Source organism: Cyanistes caeruleus, chromosome 7 (assembly GCF_971803275.1).
Source record: "Cyanistes caeruleus chromosome 7, bCyaCae1.hap1.1, whole genome shotgun sequence".
Classification (NCBI taxonomy): domain Eukaryota; kingdom Metazoa; phylum Chordata; class Aves; order Passeriformes; family Paridae; genus Cyanistes; species Cyanistes caeruleus.
This window is the reverse complement of record NC_141707.1, coordinates 33,528,171-33,542,754: the sequence shown is the minus strand read 5'-3', so window position 1 is coordinate 33,542,754 and position 14,584 is coordinate 33,528,171. Positions and strand designations below refer to the sequence as shown.

At 41.0% G+C, this 14,584-nt stretch overlaps 1 long non-coding RNA gene across 1 annotated transcript; it reads left to right on the top strand.

The window, feature by feature from the left end:
* Positions 1-2,141: 2,141 nt before the first annotated feature.
* Positions 2,142-14,352, top strand: LOC111931811 (uncharacterized). Its single transcript, XR_015289608.1, has 5 exons — positions 2,142-2,292; positions 10,158-10,354; positions 10,669-10,766; positions 11,541-11,598; positions 11,711-14,352. It is a non-coding gene; the product is annotated as an uncharacterized LOC111931811 (long non-coding RNA).
* Positions 14,353-14,584: the final 232 nt, after the last annotated feature.

The window sequence follows — 14,584 nt, the reverse complement described above, 5'->3', positions numbered from 1 at the left end:
GCAGTTGTAGAAATCAGATTTTAGAAAGCCATCCAAAAATCTTAAATACCATGTGTATTTCTATGCTCCCTCAAAAGAGGTGAGATAGAAATAGAAACACTGTTTTCTAGTCAGAAATTGTGAATGTTTACTTTATAAGTATGATGCACAAAGCAAGTAAATTTCTTTTTTCTTGACATCTAAATCTTGAGGTCTGAGTCAAGTTTAAGATTTGCTTGAAATGTTTCCAAGAGGATGTATCCAACAGAATTGGCCTATACCATGAGTAAAAAATATTCAGTTGTTATAACTCTTATTAAATTAAGTGAAAATTCAGGCAAAGTTGATCTAAGAGCATTGAATATTTTTCCAGTGAGTAATCATGCATTTTTAGCCAAAACACATTTCTGGGTTTTTTTAGCCAAAACACATTTCTGGGTGTATTTTTTACCAAAATGTTCCACCAGTCAGGCATGAAGGATCTGCTGTGTGAGGTGTCTCATGGCAGGTAAGTGAGGAGAGCTGGCGTTGCACAAACATCTTCATTAGAGATGAAAGAAAGGACTTGGTCTGAGAGGGGCTGTAACCTACCAATTGTGGCATTTCCCCATCCCCTTCTGATGGTCTAGCACTGTTTTTCTTGCTGTTTTTGTTTCCCAAACACCATCTTTCACTCCTGCTGAGTCAGGCACATGCCAGGTGACGCAGTGCTCCTGCTCCCTGGAGTGCTGCTGTTAGAGGGCCTAATCCCTTGTGTAACATCACAATAAATGTCAAACTGCTTCACCGACATCAGGGATGTTCCCAGGGTAATTTCCACACCTTTCAGCACTGTGCTGTGCTTAATCTGACTTTTATGTCAAAATAAAACAGGAATACAGAAGCAGCAGAGTGGTTGTTGCTCTATACAATGGCAGATAAGCCAACAGAAGTTAATTAAACTTAGCTTTAATTAAAATTTGTACAAGCCACTAAAAATATAGGTTATGAAACATTGTTTAATACCAGGATTTTAAAATATTTTTTTTTTTAATTTTTTATTTTTTATTTCATTTTGTTGATTTGCATGGTATGACTTAGAAGGAACCCCCAGTTCTGGCATGGAATTGTATGATAAACTACACATAGATGAGGCAAATTAGAAGTTAATACAGCATTAAATAATTTGAAGTGTTTTCCATTCCATAAAAATAGAATGGAAGAATGCTAAAGCAAGCTCTAAACTGCCTCTTTCATCATGCTGCTGATAAATTATTAAAGTGGTAATTTTTCAAGTACTTTACTGAATAACACCTATCATTATGGAGCAATAAATGAATTGAAGAAAACAAGATATAGAACTTTTCAAATGAACAATAAAAAGTCAGTTCATAATGTAAGTAAAAGGAAAATAGACATGGTCTGTGACATTTGGACAAAATATATACACCTAGAAATGTGAAGTGCCATTGATCTGCTAGGACTCTTGAACTGAAGCCCTGCTGAAAGAGGAGTGAGAAAAAATTGCTATTCAACTTCATCCAGGGGAGGCCAGGGTGCCTAAAACCCCGATAAGAGATGTCTCAGACCAAGTAAAATAGCTTGGGAATCACACTTCCAACCTCAGCAGCTCAGCAAGTCCTCCTCACAAGGTGGGTGTTTCTGTTCCTCACTTTGGGATCCAAGTACCCAAAGTGTATTTCAGCACTTTTTACCTCTCAAAGTAAGGAGGGACCTGATGTTTTCTAGACAAAACAGGCATTCCCATCATTCCAGTTCGTTACTGCTTATCCAGTGAGCAGGAATTTGTTTTTAATAGTGGCTGGCTTGCAGAGTTATAGTGAGAAGGGTTTGACTTGGAAGTGCAACATGGGTGGGAATTCAGCTTCCCAATGAAGAAAACAATTGTGTGACTGGGCCTTTCTGACCATCTGAAAATGTATATCATTTTAAACCATTTGAGGTAAAAATCACTATATGATATAATGTATTTTTTACTGCTGGGAAAATGAGGGGTAGGTACCCAGTTTAACCTTTACATGAATCCTAAGAATGAAAAGATGAAAAATTACTGAAGATGAAGGACAAAAAGAAGACTGATGAGTTCTATTTTTACATGTGCTGAAAGAGAGCCAGCTGTTGGAAGGCTTTGCTCTTAAAGCCAGCTATCTTTTATTTCCTAGCTATTTTTACTGGGAGCTCCCCCATGGTTGCTTAATTAAAGAAAATGACGAGTTAATCCTGAGAGGAAATGCACCTTGGATATGTGATCTTCTAATTTGTACCCAGGGATGAGGACTGGAACCACACTGGAGCACAGCAAGGGTCCTGCAGGTGAGTGGGTGACTTAAACTGCGCTGAAGGGAGAGGATGTTGTGGAATTGCTGCCTTTATATTTGTATTATAAATATATATGTGTATTTGTACTTGTCAAGAGAGAGAGGAGTGCATTTCACAGGTGGAACTTCAGGGAAAATGGGGTCTGGTGTTTTGTAGCCTGTAAGACAGAGGAATTTGGGTTGTGTTGTTGCAACTGGACATATCATAGCAAAACAAGGATTTTTGCCATTGGATCAAAAGTAAAAAAAAACAAAAAAACAACAAAACACTGTAGATTAAGTTATTTTAAACAATCATTAAAAGTCTAATGTAATTCTTAACAATGGGAGAAGGGTTATGATTTCTTCATGTCTGTGCCATGAGAAAACTCTACAGCTTCTTACAAAAAATTGAAGAATTATTACAAAACTCTTGACTTTTGTCCTCTTCTCCTCAGTTTCTCGGTGTAAGGCCTGGCTCTAAAAGCATTGCCATATTTTATTGTTGGCTTCCTATCTAAAGACAGTTCTGAGGCTGAAATTAGGCTGAGGACACTAACCCAGCTCAAAAGCTGTATAATCATTGAAAGACCTTTTTTTAATTTTTCTTCCCAGAAATGGAATAGAAGTCTTTGATTCTGTAAAAATTTAGGATGATTCTTACAGTGCAGGGTTGCAATCAGTCATAAAGTGACCTTCAAACTTGCCCTCCCTCCCTACAAGGCAGCTGGGGAGGCTGGATGAGACTGATCTCTCTGTGCACAATTGAGAAGTGCCCAGCTAAATTAAACTGTCTTTTGTAAATGTAGCTCAGGGATGCAGGCAAGAACAAATCTGAAATTGCCTAACAAAACTAGAAAGTGGGAGCATGAGAGGGAATTGGCCCTCAAAAGGACCAGTGGACACAATGGATTTTTCAAAGCCCTGATTTTCTGTTGTAGAACCATTCTCAGAAATGTCTCTCAACCCCCATCTAACATAAGTAACAAAACCAAATAATTAAATTACATGTTTTAAAGGATTTAGATACCTTTAGAAGTCTTTGCAGAATAAGAGTATGTGTGTGGAAACCTAAATTCAGTCCCCAGCAATAGGTTCCCTTCTGCATCCAGTTCATTCTCATTTCTTTCACATACAACCTTGGGGAGATTTCTAGTGCAGAAACTGCAAACTCTTATGAACTACGAATCTTTTCTTTATTCTCCTGCTCATTTAAAATATTCTCTCAAGCAGTTCATAATGTTTATTTGGTTTTGTTTTGATTATTAAAGTTTCTAACATTTCAATACATTAGAGAATGGGTAAAGCTGTTTTCTCAGTGCAGTGAGACAGCATAAATTAAATGAGATGTGGAAAGTTTATCTTTTGCCTTGTGAATCTGTTCATTTGCAATGGCTGAATTAGTTCATTTTGCATGTTGATAGAATGTCTTGTTCAATCTTGGAAACCACACACAGTATCTTTTTTTTTTCATTTATAGAAGGTGGCTTGTGCTGTGCACACCATTAATTTGAGAGGAAGATAGTATTGTCACAGGGGAAGGGACAGGGACAGATTCTGATTTGGCTTCACTTTGGTTGTACATTTGTATACGTCTGCCTGAGGAATTGCTCTGGATTTTTACTGTAATTCACAAAGTAAGACTGCAGTGAATCTATTTGCTGATTTCATACAATTCTCTTAATACTTTCCTTCTCTGAACGATCCTTACGTATTTTAGTACTGCAGGTCCCTCTCTCTTGGCTCTCCTTGACTGGCTCTTCTAATTTTATTTTGCATCAGATTTCATTCTTATTTCTGTATTCCTACCCAGGATCCACCAGAAATGCACCTCTTCACATTCCCCTGAGTTTGATTGAGTCAGTCACTACCAAAATAGTCAATATTTCTACTGGGTGTTTGGAGGGTTTCTGAGAACTGTGATGTGCAAAACACAGGTAGAAGGAGAAAAACAAAATTACTTTTTAAATGAAGTTTGGCCTACTTGGGTTATTATCCTTTTTGTTTAATATCTCTATATATCTCTATCTCTTCACCTGTATAATATCCCCCCCACATAAATATATTCTATCCATTTATCTCCTGTTTGTTTGATCTAGTCAGCATTGTTATCTGTGTCAAATGTGGGCAGCTGCATATGCTGTCTCAAAGAAAGTGTTTTACAGTTTTCCTGATGTCCTTTGCCCTTGTTTCTTGCTTTATAAGCTGAGAACTGCATCATCCTCTCTGGCCTGCTGACACAACATTTATTGACAGCCTACCTAAAGGAAGGGCTGATGGATAACAGGAACAGGAGGAGGTTTTAGTTTGATGGATGGCTTGGGTCCCAAAAGCTGTGATCAGTCCAGCAATTGCCTTTGTCCATTTGAGTTATTCAGGAATCATGTTAGTCCTTTCCTTTCTCAAAACTCATAAATCTGTAATAATAAATCCAGTAAGTTTGCTTTGTGACAAACGTGTCTCCAGGCAGGGTGGAGGTGGGGCTGGGCCAGGGCTGGGTCATGGAGAGGAGAAGGTGACCTTTGCAGCTTTTCATCTCCAGTCTCATGCTCTCCCTTATGTGCTTTTGTAGTTGTCAGAGGTGTTTTACACAGGCATTGAAGACAAATCACATTTCCCACAACTCTTTCCAGAAAACAGTTCTGATAAAGTCTTGTGCCAGTCCTAACAGGAATACTCATGGATTATTATTTTTTGCTTTTCAACAGAATTCCAATTTACCAGCTTAAGAATATTAAAAAAATCACTCTACAACTTAAAGAATGCTGCATGAGGGGACCAAAACCTGTGATTTCTCTATTTCTGAGGGATCTCTCCTTACCAGGGTGCCTAAGCTCTTGCTCCTTACTCACATTTCTTTCCCACTAACTCTTGAATTATTTTTCAGTTGTTATTGTAACTTCATGGCAATTCCTGGAGTTTGTTCATACAGCTGCCCACTGGCCAGGCAGGGCCAGGGAGTGCAGAGGAGCATCTCGGGCTGCTGGGGCACTTCTGCATGGGCTGATGAGGCTCAGGGGGTGAGAGTGGGGTATGGGGTACAGATGCCCTGACTGGTTTCAGAATTAGGGTTTACTGAAGAGTTTCTGGCCAGCTTCTTGTGGAACCACAAGTGAAAACACCAGAAAAGCTTCTTCTTTTTCCCTTTCTCAGCCTCCTTCCCATGCCTGTGGTACCTGTCCTCATTCCTGGGGAAAAGGGGCAATTCAGAGCATGCCAAGATGAGGCTGGAAGCCGTGGGGAGGCCAGGGTGGAGGTCCCTGGCCATGGCAGTGCCAGCCACAGGGAGGAAAGGAGCAGAAACCCAGGCTGAGAGTCACTGATAATTCACAGAGCTCTGAGGGCTGCATGGCAGAAATGCCATGGGAATGTGCTGGACAGATGCAGCCCGTCCCCCGAGCCTGTGTGAAGGCATTGGTGAATCTGGGAAGTGCTAAGGGAATTAATTCCGAGCACCATCCCTCAGGGGAGAGCAGGAGCACAGAGCTCTGTGCTGAGCCAGAGCAGACTCAGCTCCCTGGGATGAGAGCATGGACAGGAATTCCTGCCTTTGCTCTTGGACAACTCCTCCCCTTTCTTCCCTCAATTCCACCTCTGCTTTCTGTGCTCGCACCAAAATTCTCACTCTCAAAAATATAACAAAAAAGTCATGGTTATTCCCATCCCCCCAAAGGCAAATAATTTATGCAATGATGAAAGTATTTCTAAGTTAACAATCTGATTTTTCCTCTGCTGCTGCCTGCATCACACTGTGCCTGGGAGTGGAGGAGTGGGAGTGCCACTGGCTTGGTTTGCTGGGAGTCCTTCTCAAATATAAAGGCATGGCAGGTGTTGAACTTCGGCATTTTTTTTACTATTTTTTAATCTTTATTTTTTGCCTCATCTTTGATGGTTCAAAACAAATCACTGTCTGGCACTGTCATTTATGACAACAGCACAGGATCCCAGAAAATTACTTTCTGCTATAAAACTGACCCAAGGAACTTCTTTTAGCAAAAGGGGAAGAGTATTAGCCCTACATCTACTTTTTCTCTTTCAATTTTTTTCTGAAGAGAAACAAAAAATAATCATGGCTAATTTATGACTTTGCTTGGCTTTTTTGTATTGGTTTACAGAAGCAGCCCCACTCAGAATCTGATTTAATTAGTCTACATGCAGAAACCACACATGTAAACACAATTTTTTTTCCTCTGATAAGTCGAGGACTATACTTCCAAAGATACCATTCATACTTTTGGCCCTTCCCACCTAATATCTATTTTTAAAAAGAAAATTTTAAAGGTCAGTTGCAGCAGCCTTTCTTAACCAGCCTCCCTAAAGGCCCTAAATGCCTCAGACAACCCTCAGCCCTAAGACATGTTTGGAAAGGGAGATGTCAAACACTAGTGGAGCCTATTTCTTATTTCCAGTTTCACCTTGAGGAGGAAGGAAACAAAACATTGTCGTGTTTGGGACTTGCAGAACACGGAATTAGCAACCCAAGGGCAGCAAAAGAGGTTCTTTATAGAGATGATGAGATGCTGCTCTCTGAAAAAGCTGGAGCTGCAGTGCCTGGGCCATGCATGTCACTGTCCCTGTGGTGGAAACAGGGGCAGTGTGCACCAACACAGCCTTTTTGGGGGGCACAGGGAAAAGGTGACACAGCCAGTCAAGCCAGATGGAGCAACAAATCCTGTGGCCACTTTGGGGATGCAGGAAGAAGCAGGGCAGCTCTTAGGTGTGTCAAAGAATAGGTAAAAAAGTCCAAACAGCAGTGTTAGCATGACATGATCATTAGTATTTGCCTGTCTCTGGGGATTTTAGAAGTGTTTTGTATCTTTAATAGTGCTGTGCTGTCAGATGTGAGACCTCAGTGATTCTCTGGGGTGTTACAAAGCACATCCTGGCTTCTGCTGTTCTCAAGGCTGATTAGCTGAGGGCTGATAAGCACTGATAGGCACTGCAGGTGTGGTGTAAATATTAAAATCTGTTGAGATGGCATAACTTAGCCTTCTGATAAGCCCACAATCTGAAAGCTTTTGCATGCAGAACTGGTTTACTGCACACAATGACTGATAAGAATCACCTTTCTCACTCAGTACTCCCTGAAAAACTTTCTGTGGGATAAGTGGTTGAGATGATTGAATGATTGAATCTCCCTGAGTGGCAGGGAGGGATTCAGGAAACTCTGACACATCCTGGGGAGGGGTTCTTGTGTCCCCTAGACTCTGGCAGTGGCCTTATCAGATGGCTCTGTTGGCATGGGTGTGACCTGGCTCACTGTGTGAGATGGGATGGATAACACCCTATATCCCTCTGTAGACATGCTGATGTATGGAAGACAAAAAAAACCAAAACAAACCCACTCAAATAAAGAAAATGTTTGTGATCAATACAAGGTCATCATTTGCTCTGCAGGAAAAATAAGCAATCTATGTTCTTTTGCAGAAATACAGAAAATAGCACAAATTGCACAGGTTTTGGATTGAGGCTTCTTCAGTGAGTGCTGTGTGTGACTGACAGGTGTAATTTAAAAGAAGAAAGGATGCTATAAATATTTTTAAAGACAACATAGCTCCATCTCTGAATATAGAGGTCTTTCTGCCTCACAAACCCCATATAAAGATGCATGTCCTTAGGAGACAGTAAGTAAAGTAGTAGTGAAGCTTTCATCTCTCCAAACCATTAAACACAATGACAAAAATAAGGGTTGGTCACATAATACCGTACAAATGGAAAATGGAAGAGCACTTGAAATGATGCTGTATGATATATACCCCCTGTATGCTGAAACTATGACGTTAAATTTACCACTTTTGTGATTGTTAATTTAATCAATCAGATGTAATCAGTTTAATTATCAGGGATTCCTGAAATGTTTTGGTGTTTTTTGTTGATAGATGTGATGAGTGATATTTTCAAATGTTGGCTTGTGAACATTAAAGATGCTCGCACTGAGCATCTCTGGTTGAGCTACTTGCCTTGTGATGCTGTGGTGAATCTGCCCCAAAGGCTTTATCCCCCCAGAGATTCTGCATTAGGCAACAGATTCCCACAATGAAAAGCAGAGTTCTCCAAGGGAAATATATTATAATTTACCACACAAACAACCCAGTTAGTTCACAGAGCTTACAGATTCCTGTGGAAAATCTTTACAAAATCAGTGCATTTGGGCTGCCATACAGCCTGTTTGAAAGGCTCAGTCTGAGGAATGAGATCACAGGAATGTAAGCCTGAATTTCCTTACCAGAACTGCCAGCTGCTGGGTGATATTAGGCCAGTTTGTTCTGAACCCTGAAAGCCCAGTGTGGCTGACCCTCTGCTCACCACCAGATGGTCTGTGTGTGGTACAGTCCCCCCTGACAAAAGACTGAGGAAGACCTGTAGGTTTCACCAATTGAAATTTAATGAGGAGTGAAAAGAGGTACAGGTTTGAAAGACGCTTTCCTGATTTTTTTTTTTTCCCCAATCTTCAAAACGACCTTGCATTTTAATGGCTGCAGATTAACACCAGTAATGAATCCCAAGAGCCTAATGCACATCAAGGCTAGGTTCAGGAAACATTAAGGGATACCTAGGAAGAGTCATAGATTTTACACAGGGAGTACAGTAATGATCCTGCAGACAAAAATTAATGATTTAAGAAAAAGCAGAAATGTTCTCATTCCCAAGGTTAGAGAAGATAAATCGGGAGCGATTGCTTTTCCCAACTGCTTGTTTAGGGCTAAGAAACTTGATACAGCTGTAATGATGAAACATGGGAAGGCTTGGGGCCTGCATCAACACTCATGAAATTCAATGACTGCTGGCTGATGGCAGCAGGGTGCTTTCACAGCCAGCTCCTGTTGGAGGGCTCGTGTCCTTAGAGAGGCACTGGGGAATATTGCAGTGTTAATATGGAAACACAGATCTGTCTGCTGCGATGAAACCCCACTCTTCAAGCTCCACTGAACAAAATGCTTCAATTTCAGAGCAGGGAGAGGTAGATATGGGAGAGGAACCATCCACTGGTGCATTTGAATGGGCTCAGAGGCTGATGCCAGCTGAGACAGGAATCATCACCGAGCTGTTCAAAAGGAGCTTGATTTGAAGGTGCTGACACCCAAGAAATTGGGGTGGAAGGATGCTCATTAGAACTAAGACCTCACCAGGTCTCTGGTGAGAGAGCCAAATGAAGAGGTGGTAACTGACAAGAAATTGATCCAAAAGTATCTTTAGAAACAATGAGAGATGTGGCTCAAAAAATATTTTTTCAAAGTTAAAGGAAAGGTTGTTTACAAGCCCCAAAAGAAGATTTGCTTGGAATTAATGAGTTTAAATTAAAAACAAAAATCATTTTGCTGTGAAAATTACGGATAGATTATAGAAAAGCTGGTGAGAGAAATCACAAAGTAATCAAATATATGATCATATTTGACCAGTGAGTGCTTCAGGTCCTATGTTGTGGACTTCATCAAATTGTTAAAAGTAAAATATTTTAGGAAATGCTACAATTTGGAATGAAATTACATATTCTATCTACAATTGTAATTAAAATGATGCCCTCTGAGCAAATTTTGAAGTGGATATCAATCAATGGGTCTGATCCCATCCACACCTGCTGAGTGTCCTATCTCTAAACCAGCAAAAGTTGCATTCTTTGCAGTGTTGAAAAACTGTTCTGCATGAAGTCTGAGAGTGACTACAAAATACTCCTTGAAGCAGCAGAAAGCCAGGGTGTTGTACAGAAAATGTGATCTTTTCTCCAGGTTCAGTGAGATCTGCCATGGGGCTGGGAGTGCTGCGAGGAGCCGCCAAGCCGGGATGGAGGATGACTGAAACAGGGCTCTGCTCCTAAAGGAATTGCTTCTGCTTGCCTCAAAGCCATGATGACCTGGATATTCTCTTTCTTTCCTGTGATAGCTCTGGCTTATCTCTGCTGTGGAAGAGAGGGGAATTTCCTTGGCAAGTCTCTGAGCTCTTTGTGGTCTGGAGAACCACGAGTGCACATCCCAAGCCACGTCCAGGTTGTACATCCCGGTTTCTGTGGTGTGAGGTACCTGCTCTGAGCAGGAGGGGGGCTGAGCAAAGGTGTGGAGCCAGGTCCCACAGCAGCCCAGGCAAGTAAACATGTTTTCATCCAGGAGCTGGGTTCACTCACCCAAACACGCTGTTTGTGTCCTTGGCAGTCTGTGTGTCCCTCCCCGTACAACACCTCTGCTCCTACAGCCCTGCATCGGCGTCATGGTCTGCTGTAATACATCAGGGTTTAGTCTTTAAACCCTTTTCTGCCTCTCAGTTTTCCCCCTACTGCAGCCTTACACAGCAATAGTCATTTTCTGACACCTTTTATAACTCTCAAACACAAAGTGAATATCCAGAAGCTTTAAGTAGATGATAAAATTAATTCAAATTCTTTTGTCTGCACTAACAGAGTACTTGTGAAAAGGCATTTCTTAGCAACAGGATACTGAACTTTCTGCTCTGGCCCAGGAGAATCCTTATGTATCAGCAGCTTGAAAAGGGACACAGGTACCCAGCCCTAACTTGCATTCATGAAAATCTCATTGTAGTTATTTAGTCTGATCAATATGGTATGAATTGCCTGAACATTCCTTGCACATAATTTTATGTCAGTCAAGAAAGACACTGAAATCTGTGTTTGCAGCTGGTGGAGTATGTCAGTGCACCTTTTCAGATTTTTTTTCATCTGCAGTTTACACTTGACTCATCAGTGTCATAACTGAGAAAATGTTAGCTCAGATTGTATAGCCACTACTTCCTTCTGTCCTCATTCTTTCTCATGGTCCCTTCCCCAATGACCTGGCATCACTATTTTTTTTTGTGTGAGGCATTGAATGAATAATAAAAAATTCCTAGGACAGGTGCAGTTAAAAGATTAGGAAGTGCTAGAATTTTATATTGGCAAAAATAAGTAATTGAGGCTGATGTATAATCATATAGGAAAAGACTCATTTGTTGCCAATTTAATGTAGTAAGAACAGATAATAATACATCTTAGAGTTCTCAAGTGGAGCAGGAGGGTGTTTATTCTTTTGTGGCAGGTGGTGCTATGCCCAAGCCTGGGTACATTGCATAAATATTGTTAGCATCAAACATATCTCAGAGAAGCAGACAGATGATGAATCATCCACTTGGAGAAGTCCCAAGCCACCATTTAGCTTTATTTACCTGCATTTTTTACAGGCATTTGATGCTTTTGCCTCTATTGAGAAAACTATATTATGTGTAATGCCTTTTCTTCTTCTTTTTTTTTTTAACTTATTCATTTTATTATGTTAACAGGAAAAAGTCTTGGCAAGGAACCAGACACCTCCAAGATGGAAATTCTGTTCTACAGCCAGTAAGAGCAATTGCCTTTAAAAAAAAATAATTAAAAATTAAAAATTATTTCAAAGCCTGAGAGATAACAATTTAGAATTTGCCTTTCTAATTTGTGTTATTTCCTTACTCAGACCCCAAGGGAGTTTTGGAGAGTAACTGGACCCAATAACTATATGAAGCCTCATATACTTTTCTAAACTTACAGCAGCATGACTGGATGGTTTGGTATCACCCTGGGTTGGGGAATCACCCTGGGTGACAAGGGATGCAATAAATGCCTAATAGCTTGGAGCATCAAATGAAGACAGGGAAAAGTATTTTGTCTATATAAAACCCCAGTAACCCCAAATAAGTGATCATGGGTTTATGGATGGCAGCAGGAGGCAGAAGTGCTCAGTATGGAGAAGGTGGAGCTCCTTTTGCTTCCCCTGAGGACCAGGAGGAGCTCCATGGTCCCCAGGGATCAAGGTGAAATTCCTCAGGAATGAAAATACTGCCATGATTACAGCCTGAGCCCCAGAATTCAGCTTGAAAGTGCTCAGAATCTCAATCATGAAACTGTTTTTTGAGGTGAACACCTTCCTTGGACTGCTGTTATGGAGAAAGCCTCTTAAATGTCAGTCAAAAAAGCAAATGATAACTTAAGCTCTTCTCAGTGCTTAATTCTAAATTTAAACAGGTTCCACTGAAGGATGAAAGGCCTGAGGCACAGCTAAAATCGTGATACTGTAGCCTACATTTAAGAAAGATGCAAGAAAATAGAGGTTTTCAAGGGTTGTCTCTCCTTTTGTGGGGACAAAAGTAATTTCTTGAGGAAATAACCAGGTTTTGTCTCCTTACCATTGTACCTATCTCAGACTGTGACCTTGGGGTATGTTTTATATTATTATACCTGCCTTCTTTCTGGAAACAAATAAAGATAGAGGAGGTTAGAGACATTTTCACCTGCTCAGACATGCAAAGATGGAACGAGATATAAATCAGAAAAAAGTCAGTTGTGTGTCAGAGGACAAAATGCCATTAAAACCAAAACTCCAGAACTCGTGGCTCCCTTATGGTACTTCTAGAATTAAAATATCTCATTGCACAGCTCATGGACTTGCTTCCAGTAGCACCACCACGAATGCAGAGCATTTCTTTGTAGATCAATTCAGTTACCTTGAGAGCAGAATGCATCCCCCTAGGAACAACTGTAATAAAAGTGAAATCATAATTTCACAGTGCTTCATCACTGTGATTGCACAATCACAATTTTGACAGTGCTTCATTCCCTTAAGGTACAACTGAAGTCAAAAAAGCCCTTTGCTCCTAGCCCTTAAACTCCAGGAGATTATCATTAAAATGCAGCACATCTTCTTTCTAAAGCTGTAATTGAAAGAACTTCTCACACACTAAAAATGACGTTCAGGTAGATGAAGAAATCAGAGGGGAATTGACAGCACAATCCTTCAAAAAGCAGAAAGGCTGATCTGTTTTCTGACTGTTCTTAAATCTGGATTAAAGGCAGTATGAGGTGTGTGTGCACTAATGATGGCTGGTTTAGACTAGGCCTGGGCTGTGCATGAGGTTGGCCACGTGCAGGTAGGGATGAGTTGAGGAATTCTGGGCAAAAGCCCTCCACAAGCAGCCTGTGCCACTTCTGGAGTCAGGTGTTCAGTGACAGTGTTCAATCATTCACTCCCTGTGGTTGCAGGGACTCAGCACCATCTTCAAAGATGAGTTTTGGTGCCTTGAATGTGAGCAAGGGCTTCACAGACTCTGTTGGTAGCAGAGCTTGTTTTGTCTCAGAAGAGCCTGTTCTTGTGCTGGCAGACTTTTTAGTTTAAGAAGCTGGTATGCTTTTTTTGTCATTTGGTGAGCCAAGCAATACTCACTAATTTTATATGCAGAAAAATTTGATATATATCAGGATTTAAAGTTTGTTTTCTGCTTTTGCTAAATGACAGATTACTTTCTGTTATTACATTTAGCTCTCCCTCCCCAGCAGATTTACTCACTGGTGCAGTGACTGCTGCAGCATCCACTGTTTAGTTATTTATCTCAGAGCTGAGCACAGAAACCAGTTTTAAGTAGCTGCATAATCTGGATAGTGCACAGGAGGAACTAAACTCTCTGCTGTGGGATCCAGAGCCACCAGAGGGAATGAGCCATAACAAACCAGGCAGGATGAGAGAAGGTCCTTGCCTCTCTCCTGGCCTTCTGTGTCTTATGAATGGTGAAACTTGGTGTCCCTTGCCCTGGATGGCTTCTCTAGACATTGATCCTCTCCTAAGCTGTGGCTTTTCAGGATGCTGTGGCCAGAGCTGTTCCAGGGCCATTCGTGCTGGGTATGCAGAGGGAGGGTCTGATGGATCAGCTCCTTTGGGAAAATGGGAATTCAATTCCAGATTATTTGGATGATGAACATGGCAACCATGAGCTAAAAAAACCAAAGTAGCACATCCAGGATTTGTGGCCTGATTTCCAGAACTCTGGGGAGACACAGTAATGGTTTTTTATATCTCTGAAACACCATGCCATGTAAGAGTGTGTCTCCAAGCTGCCCTCCTGCTCCTGCAGAACCTGCTGGCTTTGCACAGGGGAAGGTGAGTGCCCACATTTTTAAAGGCAGCCAGGAGACTGCAGTGAATCAGAGCATCTGACATCTGGCCTGGTCAGAGACTTTCTGCCTAAAGCATTTCCATTTTCAGGGTAAACTACACACTCTGAATATGCCACACATTTTATAAACACTGCTGAAAAATGGGGAGGTGGCACAGAAGAGCCACAAAGATATTATTTGCAAAGTCTGTCAGCAAGAGACAGGAACCCAATCTGTTATACTAACTGCCCTTAACTTGGTAGAGGAAGGTAGAAGAAAGAACCTACATATATTGGGGAAACATAAATTATTCATTTTGCAAGGGTGAAAACCTCTAAATGAGACAAAAAGGGCAGATTTGAGGGGTGGGGTTGGGTGTTTGTAGAGGTGGAGAGTGAGAGGATGAAAAGAAATGAAAGTGTGT